The following is a 6,732-nucleotide window of genomic DNA, read 5'->3' on the forward strand; positions in this document are numbered from 1 at the left end:
GCCATGCCACGGCCTCGGCCCGCATGCCATGCCACGGCGTCGCCCAACATGCCATGCCACGGCCACGGCCCGCATGCCATGCCACGGCCTCGGCCCGCATGCCTTGCTACGGCGTTGCCCAACATGCCATGCCACGGCCTCGGCCCGCATGCCATGCCACGGCCTCGGCCCGCATGACATGCCACGGCCTCGGCCCGCATGACATGCCACGGCCTCGGCCCGCATGCCATGCCACGGCCTCGGCCCGCATGCCATGCCACGGCCTCGGCCCGCATGCCATGCCACGGCCTCGGCCCGCATGCCTTGCCACGGCGTTGCCCAACATGCCACGCCACGGCCTCGGCCCGCATGCCATGCCATGCCACGGCCCGCATGTCTTTGCCACGGCGTTGCCAAACATGCCATGCCACGGCCTCGACCAGCATGCCATGCCACGGCGTCGCCCAACATGCCATGCCACGGCCACGGCCCGCATGCCATGCCACGGCCTCGGCCCGCATGCCTTGCTACGGCGTTGCCCAACATGCCATGCCACGGCCTCGGCCCGCATGCCATGCCACGGCCTCGGCCCGCATGACATGCCACGGCCTCGGCCCGCATGACATGCCACGGCCTCGGCCCGCATGCCATGCCACGGCCTCGGCCCGCATGCCATGCCACGGCCTCGGCCCGCATGCCTTGCCACGGCGTTGCCCAACATGCCACGCCACGACCTCGGCCCGCATGCCATGCCATGCCACGGCCCGCATGTCTTTGCCACGGCGTTGCCAAACATGCCATGCCACGGCCTCGACCAGCATGCCATGCCACGGCGTCGCCCAACATGCCATGCCACGGCCACGGCCCGCATGCCATGCCACGGCCTCGGCCCGCATGCCTTGCTACGGCGTTGCCCAACATGCCATGCCACGGCCTCGGCCCGCATGCCTTGCCACCGCGTTGCCCAGCATGCCATGCCACCGCGTTGCCCGTCGTTCCATGCCTTAGCCTTGGCCAACATGTCGAGCCACGGCCTCGGCCCGCATGCCATGCTACGGCGTCGCCCAACATGCCATGCCACGGCCTCGGCCCGCATGCCTTGCTACGGCGTCGCCCAACATGCCATGCCACGGCCTCGGCCCGCATGCCATGCCACGGCCTCGGCCCGCATGCCATGCCACGGCCTCGGCCCGCATGCCATGCCACGGCCTCGGCCCGCATGCCATGCCACGGCCTCGGCCCGCATGCCCTGCCACGGCGTTGCCCAACATGCCATGCCACGTCCTCGGCCCGCATGCCATGACATGCCACGGCCCGCATGTGTTGCCACGGCGTTGCCAAACATGCCATGCCACGGCCTCGGCCCGCATGCCATGCCACGGCGTCGCCCAACATGCCATGCCACGGCCACGGCCCGCATGCCATGCCACGGCCTCGGCCCGCATGCCTTGCTACGGCGTTGCCCAACATGCCATGCCACGGCCTCGGCCCGCATGCCTTGCCACGGCGTTGCCCAACATGCCATGCCACGGCCTCGGCCCGCATGCCATGCCATGCCACGGCCCGCATGTCTTGCCAAGGCGTTGCCAAACATGCCTTGCCACGGCCTCGGCCCGCATGCCATGCCACGGCGTCGCCCAACATGCCATGCCACGGCCTCGGCCCGCATGCCATGCCATGCCACGGCCCGCATGTCTTGCCACGGCGTTGCCAAACATGCCATGCCACGGCCTCGGCCCGCATGCCATGCCACGGCGTCGCCCAACATGCCATGCCCCGGCCACGGCCCGCATGCCATGCCACGGCCTCGGCCCGCATGCATTGCTACGACGTTGCCCAACATGCCATGCCACGGCATCGGCCCGCATGCCATGCCACGGCCTCGGCCCGCATGCCCTTCTACGGCGTTGCCCAACATGCCATGCCACGGCCTCGGCCCGCATGCCTTGCCACCGCGTTGCCCGGCGTGCCATGCCTTAGCCTTGGCCAACATGTCGTGCCATGGCCTCGGCCCGCATGCCATGCCATGCCATGCCACGGCCCGCATGTCTTGCCACGGCGTTGCCAAACATGCCATGGCACGGCCTCGGCCCGCATGACATGCCACGGCCTCGGCCCGCATGCCTTGCTGCGGCGTCGCCCAACATGCCATGGCACGGCCTCGGCCCGCATGCCATGGCACGGCCTCGGCCCGCATGCCATGGCACGGCCTCGGCCCGCATGACATGCCACGGCCTCGGACCGCATGCCTTGCTACGGCGTCGCCCAACATGACATGCCACGGCCTCGGCCCGCATGCCTTGCTACGGCGTCGCCCAACATGCCATGCCACGGCCTCGGCCCGCATGCCTTGCGACGGCGTCGCCCAACATGCCATGCCACGGCCTCTGCCCGCATGCCATGCCACGGCCTCGGCCCGCATGCCTTGCCACGACGTCGCCCAACTTGCCATGCCACGGCCTCGGCCCGCATGCCATGCCACGGCCTCGGCTCGCATGACATGCCACGGCCTCGGCCCGCATGCCTTGCTACGGCGTCGCCCAACATGCCATGCCACGGCCTCGGCCCGCATGACATGCCACGGCCTCGGACCGCATGCCTTGCTACGGCGTCGCCCAACATGCCATGCCACGGCCCCGGCCCGCATGCCTTGCCACCGCGTTGCCCGGCATGCCATGCCACCGCGTTGCCCGGCGTGCCATGCCTTAGCCTTGGCCAACATGTCGTGCCACGGCCTCGGCCCGCATGCCATGCCATGCCACGGCCCGCATGTCTTGCCACGGCGTTGCCAAACATGCCATGCCACGGCCTCGGCCCGCATGCCATGCCACGGCCTCGGCCCGCACGACATGCCACGGCCTCGGCCCGCACGCCTTGCTACGGCGTCGCCCAACATGCCATGCCACGGCCTCGGCCCGCATGCCATGCCACGGCCTCGGCCCGCATGCCTTGCCACCGCGTTGCCCAGCATGCAATGCCACCGCGTTGCCCGGCGTGCCATGCCTTAGCCTTGGCCAACATGTCGTGCCACGGCCTCGGCCCGCACGCCATGCCATGCCACGGCGTTGCCAAACATGCCATGCCACGGCCTCGGCCCGCATGACATGCCACGGCCTCGGCCCGCATGCCTTGCAACGGCGTCGCCCACCATGCCATGCCACGGCCTCGGCCCGCATGCCTTGCCACGACGTCGCCCAACTTGCCATGCCACGGCCTCGGCCCGCATGCCATGCCACGGCCTCGGCCCGCATGACATGGCACGGCCTCGGACCGCATGCCTTGCTACGGCGTCGCCCAACTTGCCATGCCACGGCCTCGGCCCGCATGCCTTGCTTCGACGTTGCCCAACATGCCATGCCACGGCCCCGGCCCGCATGCCTTGCCACCGCGTTGCCCAGCGTGCCATGCCTTAGCCTTGGCCAACATGTCGTGCCACGGCCTCGGCCCGCATGCCATGCCACGGCCTCGGCCCGCATGCCTTGCGACGGCGTCGCCCAACATGCCATGCCACGGCCTCGGCCCGCATGCCATGCCACGGCCTCGGCCCGCATGCCATGCCACGGCCTCGGCCCGCATGACATGCCACGGCCTCGGCCCGCATCACATGCCACGGCCTCGGCCCGCATGCCATGCCACGGCCTCGGCCCGCATGCCTTGCCATGGCGTTGCCCAACATGCCATGCCACAGCCTCGGCCCGCATGCCTTGCCACCGCGTTGCCCAGCATGCCATGCCACCGCGTTGCCCGTCGTGCCATGCCTTAGCCTTGGCCAACATGTCGAGCCACGGCCTTGGCCAACATGTCGAGCCACGGCCTCGGCCCGCATGCCTTGCTACGGCGTCGCCCAACATGCCATGCCACGGCCTCGGCCCGCATGCCTTGCTACGGCGTCGCCCAACATGCCATGCCACGGCCTCGGCCCGCATGCCTTGCTACGGCGTCGCCCAACATGCCATGCCACGGCCTCGGCCCGCATGCCTTGCCACGGCCTTGGCCCGCATGCCATGCCACGGCCTCGGCCAGCATGCCATGCCACGGCCTCGGCCCGCATGCCATGCGACGGCCTCGGCCCGCATGCCATGCGACGGCCTCGGCCCGCATGCCATGCGACGGCCTCGGCCCGCATGCCATGCGACGGACTCGGCCCGCATGCCTTGCTACGGCGTCGCCCAACATGCCATGCCACGGCCTCGGCCCGCATGCCATGCCACGGCCTCGGCCCGCATGCCATGCCCCGGCCTCGGCCCGCATGCCATGCCACGGCCTCGGCCCGCATGACATGCCACGGCCTCGGCCCGCATGCCATGCCACGGCCTCGGCCCGCATGACATGCCACGGCCTCGGCCCGCATGCCATGCCCCGGCCTCGGCCCGCATGCCATGCCACGGCCTCGGCCCGCATGACATGCCACGGCCTCGGCCCGCATGCCATGCCACGGCCTCGGCCCGCATGCCTTGCTACGGCCTCGCCAAACATGCCATGCCACGGCCTCGGCCCGCATGCCATGACATGCCACGGCCCGCATGTCTTGCCACGGCGTTGCCAAACATGCCATGCCACGGCCTCGGCCCGCATGCCATGCCGCGGCGTCGCCCAACATGCCATGCCACGGCCTCGGCCCGCATGCCTTGCCACCGCGTTGCCCAGCATGCATTGCCACCGCGTTGCCCGGCTTGCCATGCCTTAGCCTTGGCCAACATGTCGAGGCACGGACTCGGCCCGCATGCCTTGCTACGGCGTTGCCCAACATGCCATGCCACGGCCTCGGCCCGCATGCCTTGCCACCGCGTTGCCCAGCATGCCATGCCACCGCGTCGCCCGGCGTGCCATGCCTTAGCCTTGGCCAACATGTCGAGGCACGGCCTCGGCCCGCATGCCTTGCTACGGCGTCGCCCAACATGCCATGCCACGGCCTCGGCCCGCATGCCATGCCTTGCTACGGCGTCGCCCAACATGCCATGCCACGGCCTCGGCCCGCATGCCATGCCACGGCCTCGGCCCGCATGCCATGCCATGCCACGGCCCGCATGTCTTGCCACGGCGTTGCCAAACATGCCATGCCACGGCCTCGGCCCGTATGCCATGCCACGGCGTCGCCCAACATGCCATGCCACGGCCACGGCCCGCATGCCATGCCACGGCCTCGGCCCGCATGCCTTGCTACGGCGTTGCCCGACATGCCATGCCACGGCCTCGGCCCGCATGCCTTGCCACCGCGTTGCCCAACATGCCATGCCACCGCGTTGCCCGGCGTGCCATGCCTTAGCCTTGGCCAACATGTCGAGCCACGGCCTCGGCCCGCATGCCTTGCTACGGCGTCGCCCAACATGCCATGCCACGGCCTCGGCCCGCATGCCATGCCACGGCCTCGGCCCGCATGCCTTGCTACGGCGTCGCCCAACATGCCATGCCACGGCCTCGGCCCGCATTACATGCCACGGCCTCGGCCCGCATGACAAGCCACGGCCTCGGCCCGCATGCCATGCCACGGCCTCGGCCCGCATGCCTTGCCACGGCGTTGCCCAACATGCCATGCCACGGCCTTGGCCCGCATGCCATGCCATGCCACGGCCCGCATGTCTTGCCACGGCGTTGCCAAACATGCCATGCCACGGCCTCGGCCTGCATGCCATGCCACGGCGTCGCCCAACATGCCATGCGACGGCCACGGCCCGCATGCCATGCCACGGCCTCGGCCCGCATGCCATGCCACGGCCTCGGCCCGCATGTCTTGCCACGGCGTAGCCCAACATGCCATGCCATGCCACGCCACGGCCTCGGCCCGCATGCCATGCCACGGCCTCGGCCCGCATGCCATGCCATGCCACGGCCTCGGCCCGCATGCCATGCCACGGCCTCGGCCCGCATGCCTTGCCACGGCCTCGGCCCGCATGCCATGCCACGGCCTCGGCCAGCATGCCATGCCAAGGCCAAGGCCCGCATGCCTTGCCACGGCGTTGCCCAGCATGCCATGGCACCGCGTTGCCCAGCGGGCCGTGCCGCGGCCTCGGCCCGCATGCCATGCCATGCCACGGCCTCGGCCCGCATGCCTTGCGACTGCCTTGGCCAGCGTGCCATGCCACAGCGTGCCATGCCTTAGCCTTGGCCAACATGCCATGCCACTGCCTTGGCCAGCATGTCGTGCCACCGCCACGGCCAGCAGGCCATGCCGGTCCGTTGCCCAGCATGCCACGGCCGTGGCGGCGTGGCAAGCCACGGCCTCGGCCAGCATGCCATGCCACGGCCTCGGCATGCCACCGCCTTGTGCAGCGTTGGCCAGCATGCCTTGGCCGGCATGCCATGCCAATGCCTTGGGCCAACATGGCGTGCCACGGGCTGGGCGAGCATGCCACGCCACGGCCTTGGCTAGCAGCAAGGCATGCCACGGCCTCGGCAAGCATGCCATGCCATGCCAAGGCCAAGGCCAAGGCCAAGGCCAAAGCCAAGGCCAAGGCCAAGGCCAAGGCAGTGGGCAAGGCCAAGTCCCTGTGCAAGGCATGGCCAAGGCCAAGGCCGCGGGCAAAGGCCAAGGCCAAGGCCAAGGCCATGGCATGCCACCGCCTCGATCGATCTTTTTGAACATGATTCTTTTATAATCTTACCCAAACCGTGCAACACAATTAAAAATGCACTACAATCAATTTTAAATGTCATTCCCTATTTTTTTGCAATTTTTCTGGAGCTTTTCGAATTTTTAAAGCCCTTATTTGGCATAAAAAAATCAAAATAAAATAAAAAAAATGAAAAAAATAA

The sequence above is a fragment of the Camellia sinensis genome, chromosome 6, assembly GCF_055761805.1.
Source record: "Camellia sinensis isolate YWXY chromosome 6, ASM5576180v1, whole genome shotgun sequence".
Classification (NCBI taxonomy): domain Eukaryota; kingdom Viridiplantae; phylum Streptophyta; class Magnoliopsida; order Ericales; family Theaceae; genus Camellia; species Camellia sinensis.